This window comes from Bemisia tabaci, chromosome 9 (genome assembly GCF_918797505.1).
Source record: "Bemisia tabaci chromosome 9, PGI_BMITA_v3".
In the NCBI taxonomy this organism is placed as follows: domain Eukaryota; kingdom Metazoa; phylum Arthropoda; class Insecta; order Hemiptera; family Aleyrodidae; genus Bemisia; species Bemisia tabaci.
In genome coordinates this window covers 35227368-35249846 of record NC_092801.1, presented here as the reverse complement: position 1 = coordinate 35249846, position 22479 = coordinate 35227368, and the positions used below count along the sequence as shown (strand labels likewise).

At 39.9% G+C, this 22479-nt stretch overlaps 1 protein-coding gene across 2 annotated transcripts in view; it reads right to left on the bottom strand.

Annotated features, from left to right (window-relative positions):
- jus (EB domain-containing julius seizure protein) overlaps positions 1 to 22479 on the bottom strand; it is a 283708-nt gene that overhangs the window by 226385 nt on the left and 34844 nt on the right. The window lies entirely within an intron of this gene.

The following is a 22479-nucleotide window of genomic DNA, read 5'->3' as shown; positions in this document are numbered from 1 at the left end:
CTGAATATTTTGATTTTTTAGACACGTTTCTTCGCAATTTGATTTCATACTGCTGAAAATTTCACGGATTTTGTGTGTCTGACGCACTAGGTGGTTTTAAAATTTCCAAGGAAACACCCAGATCCGTAGAAATATGACATACACTGGAAAAAAACACATTGGATCTAGAGTCCATAGACTCTTGAAAACATTGACAGGAAAAAGGACTCTTGATTCAATCGGATTTTTGCTTGAATCAAAAGGAAATCCGCTCAAATTAAGAGGCTTGGTTCTTGATTTAAGCTTAAATCTGATTGAATCAAGAGTAATTTTTCTTGTCGATGTTTTTAAGAGTCTGGACTCTAGATCCAATGTGTTTTTTTCCAGTGTATGACAATTTTTTTAAAAAAAAAAAGGTCTCAGAAAAAAATGATGATTCCACACACGATCCACCAAGGAAAATGGACCACTAGACAAGGTACTTAGTTAAGCATTCTGATGCATGTTTCTTAAACACAATTTAACGTAGAACTCGACTCCAGCAACGAAAATTACTGAAATTGACTTCTAACCAAGATATTTCATGTTTCTTGACGGGTGAATTCGAACCTGCCGCTCATGAAAACTCGATGGTCTATGTGAGTAAAATTGCACACTAAACGTTAGGTACCATCGCAGTCTCCGCGATACGAAAATATGACAACCTCAATCTTTGGCGCTTTAGCTCAGATACAGAAAATTTTTTACACTTAGAACAACTAAGGGTGGGTGGGAGAGGAACAATGTTCAGTTGAGAAGTCTGCCAAAACTGTTGTCGGGCGCGATTTGAGCCACTAGGGTATCGCGTTTCTTATGACCGGGCAATTTAAATTGCCCGTAACCAATGTGAAATTAAAACGTTAATATCTTAGTTAGAAGTGAAAATCAGTCATTTCCGATGCAAGAATAGAGAATTTGCAAGTGTCTATTTGATAAATGTCGTGTTTAAGTGGGAACGACAGGGTGAACTGAAAACGAGGATACCCTTGGTTCATGAATTGAACAATTATTGCGGAGAAGATATGACAAAATGATCTAATCTGCTAAAATGCATGTGCCTAAATGGGAAATGCCGCCAAATGACGTCACTACACGGTACATTTTCACACTTATAAATCTATTTTTATACTTTTTCCCGTATCAGAAAAAAAGTTTAAAAAATACTGTGAAATCAGCTCCTCTACCACTTTCAGATGAAGCAATAAAAAATTTGCATGCAAATTCACCATTATATTTTACGTGAAATTTTGTTTAAAAACCGTGTATCAGAAATCCGTACCTTGTTTGTGGGCTGATTATTGAAATTGATAGACAAAGCAATGGACAAAGAAGACAAAAAGGATTTGGAGGGATCCTATTGGTAGAAGCGGGTTGTTGCAATGGACAAAGGAGGTAGGCAGATAGACTAACTAACGGCAACCCACGAGAGACCCGACAGTTAGTCTATCATTTTCCCCCTTAGTCTATGAGAACCACCCATTTCAACCAATAGGATTGCTTCATACCCCCTATGTCTTCTTTGTTCTTAGCTTTGTCTATCAATTTTAATAATCGGCCCGCTGGTGGTCCATTGCTCTCAGTACGACTCACAATCAGTCACAACTGAGAAAATCGCCTTCAATTTCCGAGATACTTCCCCAGCGACAGAGGAAGTCGGAATGCTGCATTTGGAATCTAAGTGAATGAGTTAATTTTTCAACGGGAGAACAGAGTGCCTTTCCTCTCATAGAAAATGCACATCCACGAAGGTCGCTCTCGTGGAATGGTGGACATCTATTGATTTCCGTACGAATCGCTTTAATTCCCCATTACCCCGATGAGAATCCGATAGTCTCCTCTGTATCCTCCCAACTTTTTAAAGCCCCCTGATGAGTAATAAAATTCCCTGTACCTAAAATTGAACTTCCAACGTTGCCACTTGTTGCATTAAATGAAAAAATCTGCCAGTTCAAATCTAGAGTCCCTGTATCCGGAGAGTCAAGACAATGTGAATCCATTTCCGATTGGTTCGCGTATTTTAGGCCTTCACAGTGTCACAAACGGGAATAAAGATTACATTTTCACCGATTGCAAAGATTATAATCTGGAACGGACCAGGGAATTACGGGTTCGGCAAGGAACAAACGGAATGAGAGAAGGGACGGAGAAAGGAATTTGAGAATGGACCGATCAAAGATTACAGAAAAACTTTCGATTTCTGTAATCTTTATTCCGTTTGTGACTCCGTGAGGGGGTGTTGTCTTGACTCTCAGTATAAAGGGACTCTATTCAAATCTAGATATCGATTGTTCGATGTGTACCGATTAATGCCCTTCGGTACGTATAACATTGACGGGTGATGTTATTCAGCCGATTGTCTGCGATCGAATGCAGCACGATTTTGTATCATAACCTGCTTTTGTTTTGTTTACTAAGTTTGACTTTTTCGATGTTTTTCATTTGAAAACGTCGAATTCCGACAGTTAAAAATTTTGCGTAGTTGGAACCATAAATCGAATTTATGCATTCGGTGGCAACGAACGGCATTCATTCTCTGCAGCGCTTGAATAAATCGTGTTTTTATTTATTATTGCTGTGCATTTCTCTCGATTGAAATGCGAATTTGGGCGATCGAATATAATACGGAAGCGTATCATATCGACATCCCTCTGACGTATGGGTGTACACTGAAAAAAAATTCTCGGAGTTTTTACCAAGGTCCGTTGGTACCTTATCGTCTCACTTTTTTTACCAATTATTGGTAATTTTACCAAGACAGATTGGTAAGCTTACCTAAAAACCGGTATTTTTACAGTTTTTTTCAGGTAAGAATTCCACTTTTATTGGTGATCAATTTTCGGTAACTTTGCCATTTTATCTCGGTAATTCTACCACAGTCGATAAAGAATATTGGCGTTTTTATCAAGGTCCAGTAAAATTACCGAGAAAGTTCAATAATTTTACCGAGATTTCTCGGTAAAATTACCAATTCCATAAATGGTAATTTTACCAAGAAAAAACTGGGATCAAATAGAACCCTGAATTCTTGGTAATTTTACCCTTTTCTTAGTAAATACACCGAGATTTTTTTTTCAGTGAGGGTAACAGCGGAAATGGTTGAATTCCAAAGAAAATTCCTAATCAACCTGCAGAGATGATTCCGTAGATTGAATTAATGCAACAGGTAGCAGCGAACGTCATCAACTCTTTGAAAAAAAATCGTGATTCCACTTGTTTTTACCTGGTATGAATTCCTCTTGATTAATGTTTTTTTTCTCTTTTTTTAAATTTTTTTAATACGAGTTTATTTGTTAATTACAAGAATTACAAGGAAGCTTGATAAGCTTCCCGTTTACGACGTTGAAGGTCTCCTTAAACTTTCCTCACTCTTATTGTAACTATAAAATAAACCATATCGATAGTGAAACTATCTGACCACGTATCTTGTTTTACGACGTTGCAAACTTCCTGTCATACTTTCTTTTTTAAATGAGAAACTAGGTACTCAGCGTCAATTATCAAAAACCTCCGTGATTCTTCTTTTCTATGCGAGGGAAACTCTGTGAAAACGTCAAGGATTGATATTGATTTGTTCCGCTTCAAAATATAAGATGAGAGCAGAGATTTTTCGACACCATAAGCGAGATACGTGGTCTGGCAGTTTTGTCGTCGATATAAACCTCCCGCACTGATCCAGGAGAAACACAAAAATACGGTCATTACATATTTGAGATAAGAGATTCAAACAGTTCATCGACATAGAAACTATCATTAAAATTTTGGGATATTCTCGAGCAAGACATTAGTGCTGTTTGTTACAATTCAGCAGAATTTATCCGTCTGTCTGCAAACTTGGCGGCGAATCTCGATTTTGAAACTAATGTTGTTTTGCTCGGTTTATATCCGTACAGCAAAACTTTTTCCGATTAACCTTGGGCTGTATAATATCTCTAAAGATCGTTCAGCGATCTGATTGTTGAAATTGATACACGAAACTGTACATAAATAGAACGAAAGAAAAATGTAGAGCCCCTTTCTTCTGAGAGTAAAGACAATGCGAATCCATTTCTGATTGGTTCCCGCATTTTAGGCCTTCGTAGTGTCATAAACGGGAATACAGATTACATTTTCACCAATTGCAAGGATTATAAACTGGAACGGACCCGGGAATTGGGGGTGCGGCAAGGAACAATTGGATTACATTTTGCAATGAGGAACCACTATTTCTGGCCCATTTTAGAAACAACATACATGCCACTGGCTTTCCTACGCTGATATGTGCTTTTTTGGGAGAGCTATTGACAGTGGTTCCTTATTGCAAAATGTAATCCAATTGGAATGAGAGAGGAGACGGAAACCGGAATACGGGAATGGGTTGATTAGAGTACCCGTATAGCGAGAGTGTATACAGATGTGAAACTCCGAAAATCCATCAGGCCTTCACCGATGCCTCCGCGAATAAAGTTAGGGCCCAAAAATGCAGCCAACCTATGAATTTCAATTATCCAGAGCACTTTACTAATACAATTGTTACGAACCAATCGTTTATAAAGCACGTATTGTCATGGGAACGGAGTTCCCCATGATATTACAATCGTTCCGTTGCTTTCGCTATGGGATTCCCTATACCTCTGCGACCTTGAGCGTTTCGCCCAGTCTCCGATTTTTGGTTGATTTTCCGATGTATCAAAAACCGTTGTATTTTTTAGCCAATCATGTCTCTACGTCAAGTTGTGTTGATTTCTAAAATTCGCTTTCAGCGAGTTTTTTTCCACTTTGAGATGTCGTGTCTGACTGGTAAATCTGCGCAGAACCACGAAGTTCCGTTTTTAGGCAAATTCTTTTTTTTGGGAGGTTTTCATTGGCTATTTTTCGCCATCAGTTTTCTGTTCGTTGGTGCAAAAGATCGCCTACCTCGTTGCTCTTGAGAAGCCGCCATTATCCCACCTCAAATTTTAAACATAGATGTAAAGAAATAATAACCATCGTACAAGGTGGAAAATTGCTCTGGAGGACCCGTTACGGATATATGAGCCAAAATCAGAACTCGATTGATGGATTTAATCCATGAATACAGAAATATTGCCTCAGCTTACTGCCGCGATCGCAAATGCATGGTGTGATGAACCTTGTGACATATGACAGCATAGGTAAACAATGTCTCGCAGAGTAATACGGTTAATCCGTTGTCTCTTAGGACGCCAGTGGCCGAACTGTTGAAATCTCAAGGACGTATTTTGTGAAGCCCCGCTCAGCGTCCGAGATCACTTAACTGTTCTCTTTTTCTCCCATATCATCCGTGCTGTGAGATAGCGCAGTTAGCTACGCCACTGTTCTGATTCTGGGAGAGCTTTACTTTTTGTGCGAGCGGGGGATCGAATCTCGTAGGGGACAGCTAATTTTTACTGGTTGTATTGAATGTTTTAGACCAATCATCTAACAATAATTAATACTTGGCAACTTAGGAAGCACATAGGTCCCTTACGATGCGTATTCGGGCATATGTGTAGAGTAAAAATATCATACGTAGGGTGTCCCAAAAGTACCGGGACTGGTTCTGTAACTTCAAAAGTAAGATAGATACAGACATGATTTTGGTCTCATTTTAAAGATCAACTCAATACCTATCGATTAAAACCAAGATCAGCTCAATCGAATAAAAATTGACCGAGTTATGACAATTTGAAATTAGTGAGGAAAGTTTACCCCTACGGTTTTTAGGAAGATTTTTCGCTTACCAGGATTCAAAAAGTAAATATTCGTATCCACTTTCCTCCGAATCTTCCATAACTTCCTTTTGCTTTTCAAAGTACCGTCCATCAAACCGGATGCACTTTTTCATGCGCTCTTGCCACTTATCCAACATTGTTTTCCTGAATTCTTCCTCTGGGATGGCGTTGAAAAAGTTTTGAATTGCATTCTGGATTTCGGTCTTCGATACGAATCTTCGTCCGCGAAGCTCCTTTTTAAGCGTAGGAAACATCCAAAAATCACATGGAGCCAAGTCAGGGCTATAAGGGGGATGAGGGATTGTTTCAACTCCATTTTTACTCATAAATTCACGTGTTAAGCTCGATGTGTGAGGCCGCGCATTGTCTTGATGGAGTATCCACGAAGCTTTCAAGTCCGACCGTTTCCGGGAAATGTGCATTCTCAACTCCTTTAGTACTTTGCAATAATACGCACTGTCAACTGTTGTGTTTGATGGTACAAAATGTTGATAAATGACACCTCGAAAATAAAAAAAACACAATAAGCATCACTTTATCGGCCGACTTTTCGATTTACGGCGATGAAGAATCTTCCTTAAAAACCGTAGGCGTAAACTTTCCTCGCTGATTTCAAATTGCCATAACTCGGTCAATTTTTATCCGATTGAGCTGATCTTGGTTTTAATCGATGGGTATTGAGTTGATCTTTAAAATGAAATCAAGATCATGTCTGTATCTATCTTACTTTCGAAGTTACAGAACAAGTTTTTTGGGATACCTTATGTATACTTTACGCCGAAAAAGCGAACCTGAAACTTAAATGCGTTAACTTCCGAAAACCATATATAATCCAACGAAAATAAATAATTGGTACATAACAGCTTTCTTGTATGCAAAGAAAATAATTAAAAATGTTAAAAAAGAGATGTCAACACAAAATTACATAGCCCCTTCAATTCAGAAGATACTACAAACGAACTGTACCTTAACATTTTCATATTCCAGAAGCTAACGTTCCCATGACGAATATTGCCATCGCTAGCGATTGCAAAATCCAACTTGTTTGACTTAGTTTTTGCATAAATTTACTCATATTTGCGGAAGAACGCTCGTTTATGTACATTCTTAGCCGTCTTGGTTAGAATTGGAATCTGCAGGCTGGCAGTGAAATTTTGTGCGTTAGAAGTTGGTTAGAAGGGTGTCTGCACTTTTGGGCCCTAAGGCCCTCCATGAAGCGATCTGTCCATACTCTCGCTTTATAGGTACTCTAGGGTTGATCAAAGATACAAAGAAACGTCCGATTTGTGTAATCTTTATTCCCGTTCGTGACATCCATAAGCCGTGTTGTCTCAACTCTTTTTATGAAGGGACTCTTAAAAAAATGGCGCAAGCCTATTGACTGAAACGGTGGCAATCATAAATTAAGAAGGAGAATGATAACTAACTACAGATTCTCTCGTGCGTTGCCGTTAATCGGTCTAACACTAACTTACCGCACTGAGAAAAGTGGTATGCTGTTTTAGCACCTAGGATGTCAAAAAAGTGTCTAGTGATCCTAAAATGCTACCTTGATTGCCCACGCAGTTGAATTTGCATTCATAGGATGTAAAGTTAACTGCAAAGGCGGTAGAGGTAGCATCTTGGGATCACCAGACACATTTTTGACATCCTAGGTGCTAAAACAGCATATTATTTTTTTCAGTGCGCCTTTGTCTATTGCAACCATCCGCTTCCACCAATAATATGGCTCAATTTTCTCTATGCCTCATTTGTCCATCGCTTTGTACATTAATTTCAATGATAAGCTCGCAGCTTCAATAATAATGGACTAGAAACATCGCACACTTCATTCAAGCGATCATTCTACACTTCAAGCATCGAGCACCTCACATCATCCATAGAATTCTACCAATAAGGTCGATTTCCGACTTTTTGACAATGAGGCTCTCCTTCCATGCAAAAACACGATTCAAGTAAAGTCATGAGAAATACATTTGGGCTGTCTCTAAGAAGGCTTGCATGTATCGTAATGGATTGTTGTAAATTATGCTTCTTGCTCACTGGTGAGAGCGACGTAGCAGCATAAATTGATGTAATAATATATTCGCGGACTCTAGCTCCAGAGCATGCAAAAGAACGTCTCGGAATTTCCATTTAAGTTTCATTTCATAGGGAAAGACGTGGCAAAGTTACCGTCTAACTTTTTGGTAAGTGGACAGATTATAAGTTATTGTCAGTCGATTTCCCTTCAAAATAAGATGTGACGATTTGAGAAATAAGTAACGTCACGATTTACGTGTTTGACGTGTTCAGGACGTTTATCACAGATGCGGAAAGCACTACATCGCAGTGGATGACGTCATAAGCGCGCCTTTGATAGAGCGATGCCTCCGTTAATACTGGACGTAGAAACTTGGTTATTGGCTGATGGTGCCTCAGCCTGAACCAGCGGCGAGGCGTGAATGATCGATTATCGATATTTACCCATTTGAAGCGACAATCGAAAACACAGGAAAAAGCGGAAACAAGGCTAAAGTACAAAATATAAAGGCAGGACGTTTCGGTACCTTACGGCACCATTAACCGCTAAAAATTAAAAATAAAAAGGAAATTAAAATAAAAACCAGCAAACGGTGTTACATAGTGAAATTGGTAGATGAGACTGCCCACTGAGACTGGTAAAGGCATGAAAATAGCAGTCTCATTTACCAATTTCACTATGTAACGCCGTTTGCTGGTTTTTATTTTAATTTCTTTTTTATTTTTAATTTTTAGCAGTTGATAATGGTTCTGTAAGGTACCGAAACGTCCTGCCTTTATATTTGGTATTTTAGCCTTGTTTCCGCTTTTTCCTGCGTTTTCGATTGTCGTTTCCGTTCTGGCTGCTTTTACATTCTCTTTGTTTTCCCATTTGAAGCTGTATGGTGAAGATTCGATTATTAAGGTGTTCGTTGCGAACACCCTCTTTATTAATTCTTTTCCATAGGTTCGAACGGCGGATCGATCGACATATCGCGAAGCACGCCACGCCCCTGGTCTGAACTCTAACGAATTTGGATCTGGGGACTCCTAACATACACCAGATGAGGACGCAATGGATATTAAAAGAGAAGAACAAGAAAAAGAAATAGAAGGAAGAGGAGGAATAAGAGGTGAGGTAGGAAAAGAAGAAAGAAAGGAGGGTACGGAGACAAGTTGACTTCGTTTTCAAAATTCCCTGACTGTTCCGTGACTAGAAAGAAAAAGGTTAGTGTTAAAATGCAATTTATCTCAATAAAATATTCTTAAATATTGCCAACTCATTTCATTGAGGTAAATTGAGTTCTCTAAAAATATTCTTTTTTTAAATCTTAATTCATCAATATTAATTGCCTCTATTTTACGGTTTTATAACGTTTTCTATGACTTTTCAGGGGTTTAGAACGGGAAATTCCCTGACTTTCCCATGACTTTTCGAGGTTTTGTTTTTGGACAATTTTTCATTATAATACTTTTCACAATGAATTTTGGCGAGCATTCTCTTGACATTGAAAGAATCTAAAATTTGTGAACTCAGAGACTGAAGTTCTCAACCTGACCTAACCTAACAAAGCGGAAAGGCCGGCGCGGCGTACTGTCATGCCAACGCGCCACAAACGCGCACTGGCGCCTACAAACCTCAGTGGATACTTCACGCATTGCGCAATGCTTGAAGTATCCACTTAGGTTTGTAGGCGCTGGCCGGCTGCCCGCCGGCGCGGCGCCTCAAGCAACTATTTCATAACAGAAGTGTTTCACACTATCATACGAAATTGAAGGCGCTCCAACATATTAAGAATCACAGGCATTTTTTAAGAGGACGGAGCTTTCCTCGCCAAATAAAGCAAGATGCCACGGCACAAAATGAGGGCATTGTAGTCCGAAAACTCACTAAGTCCAAGCATCCGTATTTCGTGACGTTTAGCATAATTTTTGAATTTCATAAGAGAAAAAGGTGACTCGATTTAGGCAGAAACATTTTTGAGTATACCGGCAAGAAGATTTTGTTTTGAATCAAGAATAAAATCGCTGAATGAAAGCGGGTTTCTGCTTGTTGGAGCGTGTAAAAACGGTAGAAAATATTGAAGTTTATCGACCAAATAATAATTTCAAGGCTCTGCAGAAAATTCCAAGACTTTCCTGGGTGTTTTTCGAGAACTTCTCCGCCTGGAAGAGGAATAGGTACGCAAATGAGAGAGAGAGGAAGAAGAGAAATACCGAGGATAGGAAGAAGAAGTATAGAAAAAGGAATGAGGTTGCCCAAACAAACCTCTGGAAAGATAGGCACATGTGGCATTTGGCTGTCGCAGAACGCCAGAGTTACAGGAGCGACTTTCATATATGAGAAAGGAATTAGAAGAGGAAAAAGAGGTAAGAAAAATAGGAAGAATGAGAGGAAAAAGAAGAGGAGGAAAAAAAAAAAAAATTTAAATTTTCTTCGTCTTTTCAACCTTATCTCCTACTTCTGCTTTCTCTAATTCTTTTACCACTTCCTCTTTTTCATCCTCAACTTCGTCCCTCGAAACGCAAGACAAAGACCCGGGCTAATCTACCAGATTTTATGGTCAAACAAGATTTTACGACTAAAGCAACTGATACATTCCCTAGGTCTCGATCGATCGAAATGACGTTATCGCGCTGTGACGTCATTTGGACGTTTTTCCGTGACGCCGGCAACGACGGATAAGTGCTAGGAAGCGACCACGTTCATCCGACGTGAACGTCGTAAAATCCGTCGACACGAATTCTTTTTTGTTTCCGCTTAACAATCAAAACTTTTTTTCCTCTTCCCTATTTCTCCGTCTCTACCCCAGAGCGCAGCAGTGTCGCTCGAGCTCCTTTCGTTGCCCCTATAACGTAAGGAAGTATCTCAATGTTCACGTGAGCCCTGTATTATATCTATATCCATGCATTCGGGGGCTCATGCTGAAATCTAGATACGCCCTCGCGTTACAGGAGCGAGGCTTTGAAGGCGGCCACGACTCTACAGTTCCAAATGAAGACACGAGTCAACTTCCTACCGATAAAATGACTAACGATATTTCACGGTGAGCTCTGTGGTGCGAATGTGTGCATGGCGTTTGGGGCTCACGTGAGGTGGAAGGTACGTCATTTTACTTTTATTTTCACTTGCAGAGCGATGGAAGGCCCAGTCCCTCGAGCGATGCACTCATCAGAGGAAACCATGACGTTTCATCATGACGGTGAAGCATCAGCCTGCGACAAAATGGACGCGTTTAAAACAAAACGAACTATGTCCGTAAGTCACTAAGTTATGAAAGACTTTTGACTTACGAATACATTTATCCATAAGGATAAAGCACAAAAACATAGCCCGAATATACGAATAAAGAAGGATATTTAATAGAAAATATGGGTAAACAAGGCTAAAAAATTAAAAACACTAAAAGGTAGGACGTTCCGAGCTGTTACCAGCTCATTTTCAGCTGCAAAAACACATAAAAACAAGTAAAAAAGTGAGTGATTGAGTGGTATTTGAGTGGTCATGTGATAACAGCTTGGGTCAGGTCGCCACTCAATTTTATACTTGTTTTTATGTGTTTTTGCAGCTGAAAATGAGCTGGTAACAGCTCAAAACGTCCTGCCTTTTAGTGTTTTTAATTTTTTAGCCTTGTTTACCCATATTTTGATTAAATATCCTTCTTTATCCATAAGTAAATGACGCTTAGGACGCAATGCGCACACTAGAAACGCAAAAAGTAACTCAGGAACTGACGAAACGGGAAATCACGAACTAAACCTGAAGCCCTTGCGAACAATATATTCAAATGAGGTACTTCAGAGACCCTGTTCTCCATGCCTTCCACGCTGCAAAAATTTTACTCGAGATTCAAATTTTTTCTCGCTGAATTAAGTGTGAGTCCTAGTTACCTAGTCCTAGTGTGCTACTTACAAAGTACACATTATATTTTCCTTTAATACACATTTTCATTGATTTAAATGAGAATAATCCATGCAGAGTGAGCAAAAATTTCAAAATCATGAGTTGGAAAACGCTGACCCCACGAGTTCAAATATTAGAGCCTAACACAGCGGAACAGCCGGCGCGGCGCGGCGCACCGTCATGCTAGCGCGGAACGCGCACTGGCGCCTACAAACCTAAGTGGATACTTGACGCACGGTGCAATGCTTGAAGTATCCACTTAGGTTTTTAGGCGCTGGCCGGCTGCCCGCCGCGCCGGCGTCGCAGCGTGCTACGGCGCGCAGGCCAGCGCCTCAAGCAACTATTTCACAACAGAGGTGTTTCACAGTATTATACAAAATTGAAGGCGCTCCAAAATATTAAGAATCACAGGCATCTTTCAAGAGTACGGAGCTTTCCTCGCAAAATAAATCAAGATACCACGGCACAAAAAGAGAGCGGTAGTCCAAAAACTCACTAAGTCCAAGCATCCGTACTTCATGACGTTTCGCATAATTATTAAATTTCATTGAGAGATATGTGACTCGATTTAGGCAGGAACATTTTTGAGTATGCCGGCAAGAAGATTTTGTTTTAAATCAAGAATAAAATCGCTGAAGGAAAGCTGGTTTCTTCTTGATGTAAGGGACTTTTTTTCAAATAAGCATCTTTTATGCTTTGAACAATCATTACTTTCTTTATAAATTCAAAAGGAAATCTTCTCGGCGGAGAATTTGAATTTCTGTTTGAATCAAGTCACTTTTACCTCTGACGAAGTCAAAAACCATGCTAAACGTTCTTGATTACGGATACCAGATCTTAGTAAGCTTTCCGACTACCGCTGTCTTTTTGTCGTCGGCACTCGATTTAATTTGCAAGGGAACTTCGTGCCTTTGAAAGATTCCATCATCATGATATCCATAACTATATTCCTCACCAATAAATTAAGATGAATAAGCAAAGTCAAACAAGGTTAACAAAGTGTCAATATCAGATAGAATATTCAAATCCGCATATATTTATGAGTGCCTTCAATCTCGTATGATACCGTACAACATCTCCGTGGCGGAATAGTAGCACCAATTTAAATAATGAAAAACTTTAAATGTTAAGGGTTAAAGTAAAATAAATTAAAATACCAATTATATCCAGATAAAATTGACAATCTTTTAGTTTTAAAATATATAAAAATATAGAGATGTATGTTTAGATTTTAAGTAATTTTTTATGAATCACATATATCTTACTATTTGTTCAGCTCTGTTGTAGGTTTTAGCTATTTTAAATCTATTATTAGTTTCAATTATAGCTATAAGAATTAAAATTAGAATTACTGGAACTAACTTTTCTCTATTTTGAAATGTATAGATCACATCTTTATTTATATCTACTGGTCATAATAATTTGTTGCCTAGAATTACAGATGGAATACACAGAAAAATCTTCCTTAATTTTTGGTTGGTAGTTCGTTTTTTTATTTTGGGTACTTCATGCGCCGTCGAGAGGTTATTGTACACAGGAAGAGCCTGTATCTGAGATCATAACTATTCTCAAGCAGGAATACTTCAAGGGGAAGAAATCCGGCATCATGCGATATTGCTCATACTCTCTCTTTAGAATGACAGAGCAAATCTTCAGCTAATTCTTAGATCTATCTCAGAATGACGTAATCGGCGAGACCTTCCTGTGCAGACACGGACCACGGCAAAGATTCGTCAGAGGGAAAGACCCCCCGCTGGAGGGGGTTTTTATCTCGGGGTATATCGGAATGCGACACTGCGGTGGCACGGGTTTCCGAGGAGCTTCACTGATAAAAGCTCGGGAGGGAGAAAAAATCGTTTAGCGAACGAGGAGAAACCTTCAATTACCCGTCTGTTGAACTTCGAGCTGAGTACGAAATGTCAAGTTCATGAAAACCCGCCACGATGGGAGACACAATAAGGAATCAATACGCAACACAAAAATGCCATCCGTCAAAGTCTATGTCCCCACCCGCAATTATCATAGTTGCCGAATCGCCTCATTCTGCGATTTTATTCTTGTTTTCATTCCATTTCCTTCATTTTGAGCGTTCACCACGTTAGTAGTGTACGCTCTTTCTCGTCGTTTTCCATCGGCTATGTTACTAATGTATCCATTGGTAAAGGCCCGCACTGCTCCATGGGAATCAGCGCCATTTTTCGTGGAGGGAAGCAATACCTATTTTCTCAATTTTTTTATGTATCATTTCTACCTTTTTTCTCCTATTTTGTCCACTTTATGTAATACCTGTAGGCTTGTCTTAGAATAATTAATATCTTTACGTTTTAAAACTCTGCAAAGTACTTTTATTTAATGACTCTTTCAAGGATCGTTCAAATTTTTAGTCGTCGGAGATCTAAAAAAATTGTTGGGTATTCAAAGTACCCCTTCACTAATGACCCCTATATTTTACTCTATGAAGACAAGTCATTTCTTATATAGATGTATGTTTCCTAGGTTCCGTTCCATGTTTAGTTCAACAGAGTCTTTCAGCGCTCTCTTCCGTCCGCGCAAAACCACTTTTACATTTTGACGAGGTGCTACGGTGAACGCTCTCCAACGTCTTAACGTTGGAACCGTCGTCTTGCTTTTATTCCATTTCCTTCATTATTCTTTACTTTGCCGGTAAGTAACGTTATGTGACTAAGTCGTCCTATCCCGCTTGAGGGAACGTACCTCCATTCCTGAGTTGCAAAACTGGCTCATTCAATTCAATTTTTTAAGAGAACAAACGTGTGTAATTTTCGCATAAAATTTGTCTGATTTTTGCATGAGATCAGATGAAAGTGAAATTTTCAGCTAGAAATTCTCGAAATTCTCCCAGTAAAAGCGCAGTTAGATCGAAAAAGTCTGGCAATATTGAAATGTAGTTACCTTCCTTCGTGCAGGAAAAGACGAGGTATATGTGATATTATACCCATCCAGATAATGTTCCTTAGTGTTTCTAAAAGTCGTCGGTATTCACTGCATTGATAAATATATTTGCGTTCAGTTTCAGGACATGCCGTCGACGACTTTTTGTCCGCCCTTCTGGTTTGTTCAGTAGTTTACGCCTACGCGTAAAATAATCAAAATGACTTGGTCCAAGCGTTATATTTTAGTCCGAATGTAGAATTATACTGACAATATCGAGGGGTGTTTTTCAACGTATATTAATTAAAGGGGTTTTAATTTTCCTTCAACTGCGTCTGCAGCAATTGCTGTTACGAACATGTTGAGCGTGATGATTTCAGTCATTACATACTTGACTTTCTGAGGGCGTTTCATGTGCGCTAATTCGTTCGTTCTCCAGCAGAGTGCGCTACTTGCGTAAGTAAAACGCCTTCAAAGAGTCAAGTATGTAATAAGCTAAAATGAGCACGCACAATATATTCGTAACTACAATTGCTGCAGACACAGCTGAAGGCGAATTGCTTCCGCACATAAAATGCCCTCAAAGAGTCGTGTATGTAATGAGCGAAAATGACGTAGTTTCAGGCTTGACAGCAGTAAGTGACATTATTCCTCCAGAGAGCCAATAGAAGCAGTGCTTACAAGTAAAATGCCGCCTTCTTCTGCCAATTTCGAACCTAAGAAGGAGTTTGTTGTGCGTCCAAAACGCAACCAGGAAGCATGCAAAGGATGGTTTCAGGATATTTCGTCAACGATTCTTTGTCTACTCACCTGTTGTGCCCAGTACTTGACGTCCACTCGTGAAATAATCAAAGTGACTTGGTCTAAGCGTTATATTTTAGTCCAAATGTAGAATTATACTGACAATATCGAAATGAGAAAATTGAGAGAAAATGAGGTATTGTTATGGTAACTCTAAATGAAATGTTACTTTCTTCTTTTGATTCACCTTTTCAAATTGTCACTCTTGAATATTTGGTTTTATTCCTTACCTTAACATTTTCGATATAAAATGTACCTCATATTTTTATTTTTATTTTTAATGAAAATATTACTTTATATTAAAAACATTTACATTTCAAAAACGTGGCAAATATTTGTCAAACCTTTTCCAAGCGATGACAACGATATTAATCTCAATGAGCCATAGTTGTGTTGAAAGAAACTATACAAAAATGAATAAGTGAGAGAGAACAAAACCAAGAAGCATGCAATATTCGGTTTTAACCTATTTTTAAGTCGATCTTTCAGAGTCAAATACGTCCAATTTTGAGCGTTTGGTTGCGCGTACACCACACTGCAGCACAGTAAAAGCACGTGCTTTGGATATCATTGAAGTTGACACGGAACCAACTTAGTATCTACAAAGTACTCATTATATTTTCCTTTAATACACATTTTCATTGATTTAAATGAGAATAATCCATGCAGAGTGTGCAAACATTTCAAAATCATGAGTTGAAAAACGCTGACCCCGCGAGTTTAAATAGTAGAGCCTAACACAGCGGAGCGGCCGGCGCGGCGTACTGTCATGCTAGCGCGGAACGCGCACTGGCGCCTACAAACCTAAGTGGATACGTCACGCATTGCGCAATGCTTGAAGTATCCACTTAGGTTTGTAGGCGCTGGCCGGCTACCCGCCGCGCCTTGCCGCAGCGTGCCACGGCGAGGCGCCTCAAGCAACTATTTCACAACAGAGGTATTGCACAGTATCATACGAAATTGAGGGTGCTCCAACACGGTAAGAATGACAGGCATCCTTTAAGAGTACGGAGCTTTTATCGCAAAATAAATCAAGATATTACGGCACAAAAAGAAAGCGGTAGTCCAAAAACTCACTAAGTCCAAGCATCCGTATTTCATAACGTTTAGCATGATTTTTGAATTTCACTAGAGAAAAAGGTGACTCGATTTAGACAGAAACATTCTTAAGGATGCTGTCAAGGAGATTTTATTTTGAATAAAGAATGAAATCGTCGAATGAGAGCGAGTTTCTGCTTGATACTGCTTTAAATCATAACACATACGGACGGTGAAAGTGCAGAGATGCGTATCTTGGTTTGCGGCGATGAAAACTTCTTGTCAAACTTTATTTTCTATACGGAAAACTACGGAAATCATTTGTTGAAAATTTCAGTGATTGTTCTTCTTTTAATAAAGAATATTTTGTGGAAATTTCAAGTCACGATGTTTGTTTGGTCTCCTTCTAAAAAATAAAATAGTAGCGGAGATTTCAAAACATTGTAACCGAGATACGCGTTTTTGCAGTTTTACCGTCAACATACCCGCACAATTTCAAGGCAGAATGTTGCTCAACGTTGACCGCCATTTTCGTAAATGAAGGATACACTTCTTCAAGAACTTCTCGCACATTCTCAAGAAGAGAAAACCGCAAAACTCAAGCCAAGCTAAGCCAAGGAAAAGCAAAAATAGTTACGGAAAGAGTCAGGGAATTTGAAGAGGAAGAACGTATGGCATACATGCTGACCACAAAGAAAAAAAGGAAAAAAAAAAAAAAAGAAAAAAGAAAAGAAGAAAAAAGAAGAAAAAAAATAAAAAAATAATAAAATAAAAAAATAATAAAATCAAAAATAATAAAATAAAAAAAATAATAAAATAAAAAAGAAAAAAAGAAGATAAGAAAAAAATGAAAAAAATAAAAATAGAAAAATAGAAAAAAGGGGAAAGAAGATAAAAAGAAAAAAGAAAAAAACATAATAAAAGAAAATAAAATTATACTGCCATGGTTTCAACGAGAGCTAATGCCACCAGAATTTATGAAATTAAGTTTCTTAATCAAATATGTCAGATCTCCCGCGTAAAATCTACTGCTTATCAGGACTAAAACCTTGATTCGGCTAATTTCTGCCGTCGTAAATGACGGATCCGCTTCTTCAAGAACTTCTCGCACATTCTCAAGAAGAGACAACCGCAAAAACAAGCCGACGAAAATGCGAGGCGGGGGTTTCGCGCTAACTGTACGAAAACTTAAAACGTAAACTCTCTTTGGGGGCCGGATCCGTCTTACGTAGCCCGTCATTGTGACAAAACCGGGCCCCGAATACATCTGTTAATTAAGCCAACTTTTCAACTGTTGCTGACGTAACAACGCAACTGGAAGCTCTGAATTAGGAGCTGCTACGGACATGCCATCCATCTTGGGGTTCGGGCCCCCCGACTGTACGATGGTGCCACTAATTGCTCGATACTTTGAGATGTTCATTTAGGACGGCAGAAATTAGCCGAATCAAGGTTTTAGTCCTGATGCGTAGTAGACTTTGAGAGATCCGACAAAATTTGACAAAGAAACTCGTTTTCATAAATTCTGGCGGTATAGCTCTCCTTGAAAGGGTGACAGTATACTTTTGGCGCGTATACGTAGTATGAGATATGATAGACGATCCGCAGCCCGTGACAAGATATACGATAAAAAACAATTTAAAAATCGGGTGACAAGGCTAAAATTTCACGGAAAAACGTTTCAGCCGGAAACTTAGCCATCTTCAGTTGAATAAAACAACAAACCCCGTTTTGCTCTAAACGCTCCTTCAAAACATCTATCAGCCTTGGTTACTCTGTGCGACGGGTGGTAATACTGATTTCATATGAACGCCTGCCGAAAGTGGAATCTGTGATGAGCCTCGAGACTCATTCTGCCGCGCTAAGGAAAAACGCCGTATGGACCTTTAGGCGTTGCCAAATCTCCTTTGATAAAACACGAATTATCCGGAAAACTTATGACCATTTTCGCTCTAGTCTTTCAGATAATTTTGTTCGCAATTTCATCTAAAGGTCCTGAGAATTTCGAGGAAAAATATTCATAACTTTCTTCAAACATAAACATTTTATCAAGGGAAATTTGGCAACTCTCGAATGTTCATACGGCGTTCTTCCTCAGCACGGCAGCATTAGACCATGTGCTAACCGTGGCACATACAGAAATCCACTTATTCCTCTCTCCCTTCTCACCACAGACCATTGTAGTACTTACCGTAATAACCAAACTTTTGTGTTGATTTCTCTCTCTCTCTCTCTCCCCCTCTCTCTCTCCCCCTCTCTCTCTCCCCCTCTCTCCCTCTCTCTCTCCCCCCCTCTCTCTCCCCCTCTCTCCCCTTCTCTCCCCCTCCTCCCTCCCTCTCTCTCTATCTCTCTCTCTCTATACGGCCCCGAACGAGGCAATCGTCCTCCTCAAGGAGAGGAGCTGAATAAGCGACGACAAAAAATACGACCCTTAGAGTTTTTACCTACGAAACGGGCAATTTCCATTCCGCGAAACGACAACCCCGATCACGACTAAGCATTGGCGTCTCCTCGGTCTCTTTGCGTCCCCCCCCCCCCTCCCCCTCCCACCGGGGGCAGCCGTCTAGTCCAGTACAACCGAACTCACTCAGCCGGGCCCATAAAATTGCTCTCAGCGAAAGAACAACTTATTCCTCTTTCATTAAAAACAATTTCGCCCCCTCCCCTCCGCCCTGGGCCGCCGCCCGGTCGGCTACAGCGCACGCAAATAAACCATTACGCCATTGAACTCCTTTATCGCAAACTTATATTTTAATCTCCCTCCGCCCCCCCCCCCGCGCCGCTCTTTCAGCAGATTACATGTGTGGCGGACCGCGCGGGGAGCCAACGGGAAACTCGCAATTTAACGCCGATAGTAGCTGGAAAACGGGGGGGGGAGGGGGTTGGTGCCCCGTTCCCCGCGTTGCTAGATTGGATTTCCGACTGATGGATCGCCGGGCAAGGTAAGAATGGGTCACTAAACTGCCGTAGAGTACCTATATTGAGAGAGTGTGGCCACTGGGCCCCATGGAGAGGCTTAGGACCCAAAAATGGCGGAGCTTTGTTTTGGTTTTTGTGGATGGGAGGGGGGTCATTGCCAACTTTTGACGGTTATCACCGACCGCACTTGCTGCCAACCTAACTATATCTAAGATAATTTTTCTCACAAATTGCACACGATTAGCCTTTAAAATATGTAAAGAAGTCGCAATAGTGCATCTGGGTAAATTTCTCGTTACGATAAGCAAAGAAAACTACATTTTGAGTCATTTTGCACTATATTAATTTATGGCGTCCGCCTTTTTGGGTCCTAAGGGCTCCATTCAGCGTAAGATGGCTGAGCCAATCAGAGGTGGTAACACCAGTGGCCATACTCTCTCAATATAGGTACTCTAAACTGCCGTGCTAAGGAAAAACGCCGTGTGAACCTTCAGGCGTTGCCAAATTTCCGTTGGTCAATCACTAATTTTCGGGACAATTTTTAAAAATTTGTCTTCCAAATTTTCGGCTAATTTTGTTCGCAATCTTACCTGAAGTTCTTGAAAATTTCTCGGAAAAATATGCATAACTTTCCTCAAAAATTAACTTTCTTTCGAGGGAAATTTGGCAGCTCTCGGATGTTCGCCCGGCGTTTTTCCTTAGCACGGCAGTGAACCTTACACCCATTTTGACTAGAGTGCCTTTATAGGGAGAGTATGGACAACTCGAAAATCTGGAGGTTAGGTTTAATCAAATAATGTAGCTCATGGGACCCAAAAGAGCTGCCAACCTACGAACTTGATTTATCCAGTGGTACTAATTTTCATAATTCTTACTACTCGTCGTTTCATATAACTAATGAAAAAAATTATGAAAGTACATATAAGACTTTGATATCGCATACATTTTCTCAGTTTCGGAGTCTTAGGCGGGGGCGAAATTAAACCGGCGCACAGTGGATCAAGTCAATCAGAGAGGTCGGACATACTTTTTTTTACTAAGACTGCAATCTATGTTTATTTCGTCACGTTTTGAATTTCACGGAGTGCTGACAGGAGAAAATTCTACGAGAAAACATCTGTAGAATCTCAAAGTTCTGTATAAGCGAAGTTATATGTAAGCGTTTAAAGTTTCCAAATTTTGTCCACCCTCTCCTATTGACTCGATCCACTGTGTGACACGGCGGCAGTCGGCCAGCGCCTACAAACCTAAGTGGATACTTCAAGCATTGCACAATGCGTGAAGTATCCCTTTAGGTTTGTAGGCACCAATGCGCGTTCCGCGCTTGCATGACAGTGCGCCCAGCGATCTTCCTTAGAACAATGGATCTAGTCAATCATGGAGGTCGGACATGAAATTTTTGGCTAAAACTGCATATTTTTATGTTTATTTCGTCGAATTTTAAATTTCAAGCAGTGCTTTTGGCAGAAAATTTCACGAGGAAACCAATGAAACCACTTGTAGAACCTCAAAGTTCTGTATAAACGGAGTTATACATATCGACGGTGAAACTACCAAACCACGTAACTCGTTTGCGGTGTTTAAAAATCTACGCTCACATTTTATTTTTTTGAAGTAGACCAAATCAATATCATTCCTTGAAATTTTCACGGAATTTTCTCCGCACGAAGAGGAAAAATCACAGAAATTTTCAAGATTGGACGTTACGTAGTTTTTCATTTAAAAAACAAAGAATGACAGGAAGTCTGCGACGTCGCAAACCGAGATACGTGGTTTGGTAGTTTCACCGTCGATATGCGTTTAAAGTTTCCAAATTTTGCCCAACCTATTGACTCAATCCACTGTGTGGCGCGGCGGGCAGCCGGCCAGCGCCTACAAACCTAAGTGGATACTTCAAACATTGCGCAATGCGTTAAGTATCCCTGTAGGTTTGTAGGCGCCAATGAGCGTTCCGCACTTGCATGACGGTGAGCCCAGCGTTCTTCCTTTGAACAGTAGATCAAGTCAATTGAAGAGGTCGGACATAAAATTTGCATATTTTGATGTTTATTTCGTCGAATTTTAAATTTCAAGGGGTGCTTTTGGCAGAAAATTTTACGAAGAAACCAATGAAACCACTTGCAGAACCTCAAAGTTCTGTAAAAACGAAGTTACAAGTATTTAAAGTTTCCAAACTTTGTCCGACCTCTCCTATCGACTCGATCCACCGTGCGGCAGTCTACCAGATATTGCAGGTGTTCCGCTCTCAAAGGAGTCGATAGCGGAATTATGTTATGAAGTTATGCGATTAAAAATGTGAGTTTTTATTGATTAACGAGTGCGGGGCGGTTATTTCGCGAGAAGGAGCTTTTAAAGTTTTAACGAGCCCGCGGCAGTCGCGAGAAAGCTCTCAGCGAATATTTAAAATCGTTAGAGGCATCGTATTTCTTATGAAAAGCCTTTCTCAGGCCTCCAGGCTCGATTCTTCGCCTCCGCAGAGATAAAAACGGAATCCGTTCATGTTTAAACCACCTGATTCTTGTTTCTGATGAGTCTTGAGCTCCATAAGAATGCTCATATTATAGGGATCATCAGAAAAATCCAGATAAAGCACGCGTCCGGTTCATGATATCAACCTTGGCAGATAATCGTGGTACTTGTAGTGAAGAAATGAACTTCATTTTGCAATGAGGAACTACTCTTAGTGGCTAAGTTTAGAAGCAACATATATGCCGTTGATTTTCCTATGCAGACAGGTGCTTTTAAAGAGGAGCGCGAGATAGTGGTTCCTTAATGCAAAATGTAATCCAATTGATGTACCGCTCGGTGCAGTTTGCCGAAAAAACTTACCAATAGCATGGGGATAAATGGACAGAATGGCTATATTTATGCCGAAAAGAACAAGGTGGAAAAAAACATCAAATCAAAGGAACTATGTTGCACACAAATCCTATACGTACATGCAGTTCGTTTTGATTTAATTCAATTTTAATGTAGTTCCTTCTGGCTTAAATACACTCGGGTGGGATTAAAGACTTTATAGACTTACTGTCATGCTTTATCTGGACACTTTTACAGGGTTGCCACAGAATTTAGAAAATGAAATTCCTTGACATTTCCCTGATTTCCCTGACACATTTTGGTGAAATTCCCTGACAATGGAAGATGTGAGGGATGCTTAAGAAGGCGTACTTGAAAATAGTTTTCAGGCAAAATTTC